The sequence below is a fragment of the Euprymna scolopes genome, chromosome 7 (assembly GCF_053919585.1).
Source record: "Euprymna scolopes isolate OS-2025 chromosome 7, ASM5391958v1, whole genome shotgun sequence".
NCBI lineage: Eukaryota > Metazoa > Mollusca > Cephalopoda > Sepiida > Sepiolidae > Euprymna > Euprymna scolopes.
In genome coordinates, this window is record NC_136488.1 from 120,418,566 (window position 1) to 120,420,599 (window position 2,034).

The 2,034-nt window shown below is 36.1% G+C and overlaps 1 non-coding gene across 1 annotated transcript; it reads right to left on the reverse strand.

The window, feature by feature from the left end:
• Nucleotides 1-447: 447 nt before the first annotated feature.
• Nucleotides 448-549, reverse strand: LOC145280648 (U6 spliceosomal RNA). The gene has a single exon (XR_013868608.1). It is a non-coding gene; the product is annotated as a U6 spliceosomal RNA (small nuclear RNA).
• Between the last annotated feature and the right edge of the window lie 1,485 nt (nucleotides 550-2,034).

The following is a 2,034-nucleotide window of genomic DNA, read 5'->3' on the forward strand; positions in this document are numbered from 1 at the left end:
GACGGCCAGCTCTCTCCACCTTCTTCAATAGCATTTACAAATGAATTTGCGTCATCGCAACAGCTGCTTACCATTGATTTCTCGCTGGCAGTGGCCATTGGTTTATTCTGGAATTTGTGTGGCACTAAGCCTCCTCTTGGTCCCAGTTCTCTTCGAGCTTGTCCAACCGAGGTCTGGCCAGCACTCTCTCTTCAGTCTTTCAATCCTTCTTGCCCCTTCTCGGCTCTTTAGTATCACTTTTTTATTGGGAAGGACGGTGATGGGGCAATGGGGAGGATGCATGATGGGAGTGTAGAACTTGTAGGTATGCAGCTTCGGTGTTCTTCATCCCTGTAACGCTTCTTCGTTATATTGTCTTCTTGTGTGATTCTCCGTATTCAAGGGGTTTCCTTAATATTTCAGCCGTTTTCATTATCGTTAGTCGTTGTATTTTTGCAGCTATTCCTAAAAATTATGGAACGCTTCACGGATGTGTGTGTTATTTTTGCGCAGGGGCCATGCAAATCTTCTCTGTATCGTTCCAATTTTAGTATATATCATCATCATCATCATCATCATCATTATTAAACTTATAATTAAATAATATTATTATTTATATATTCATTATGTGCTTAGGAGTTTTACACAATATATTATTATATTATTTGGATGCTTCGGATTACCTTTTTTTAATACTAGGGGTAATTTTTACAACGTTTTGATCGATTAAACCGGCGACTATCTTCAGGTTCATGTTTTGAAGTGCAGGAATCTTTCTATTGAACTCTGGATTCTGTATCGAATTTCAAGCAGACATTAATTTAATTCATAGGTATAGCATACTCTCGTAATGTTAGTAACGACTAAGTAGAAGCCTTAAGAAATGCACAATTGCATTTAGGGTGCCACTTGTATTTCAAACATTCAACTGAATTGAACCTTATATTGAACCTTTCATCTCAAGAAGAGTTTAACTTACAACTCAATTTTACAGAGAGCTTTTTTACGAAATTAGTCTCACAAATTCAGAAACTAAATATTAGCGGTCATAGCTTAATTGCATATGCAGCTAGTATAACTTAGAGTGTGAGTTACAATAATTCTATCACGATTTTAAGCTATTCTCTTTTAATAGTTTCGATTAGTATCTAAAATAATTTTCATTATTGCAACTTTCGTGTACTATCGACCCCTCGTTAATAACAGTCGTAAGCTGTGTTTGTAATTTCACTAAAATATCTACGCAGTTGCCTCTGTGACCTTTTAGCGACGGACTCGATAGTGCTCTTTCACTCGGATCTTTAAATTTAGCGTGGCCATTTTGCGTAAAAGCAATTGAACAATGTTAATGTCAGTCTCCACTTTTTTTCAATTTTCTTACCATTTAGTTCCAGGTAAGGATAAAGTATCCTACCGTATGGCCGGCATTTACGAGCAATCCCACTTATTCCCAGCGTGAGATTGTTTTCAGTATAAACTGTTCCTAGTTTTTTTGTATCGAGTTTGCACTTAGTTTAGCGGGTATATTTGCCAGGCAGTCTTTGGAATCATTTTTCATGCATTTACTGATAGCTTCATAATATTCCAGATTAGTTTCATCTTACACATATTTTATTAACTTTTTATCTCTACGCTCTTTGTAACCAAGTACTATTGAGAGCACGAATTCTTAAAGAATTGTTTCGACCCCTTCTTGTCCCATATAAATGTATCAGATTAAATAGCCTCGTTTTCTAACTACGTAACTATAAGACATTTTAGTCATAGTGGATGGTGTATTATTTTCTACTGTTTCTTTCTGGCATCTGTTCCCATGATTTGCCAGTACATTTGAATTCAACTTTTTTTACAGATATTCCAGTGGAAAAATTTTCACACCTCATTATGTCTCATTATCTAATTGCCTTTCCACACGAGAGCATTTCAATTAAATGTCAGATAAGTCAAACTCTCAACATTTGTGTGACAGAATCGGCACTTGTAATCATTAATGAGACACCTCATCTCCTTAAAAGTATTGTGTACGTTGGTATGTGTGTGATGTGAGATAAGGGG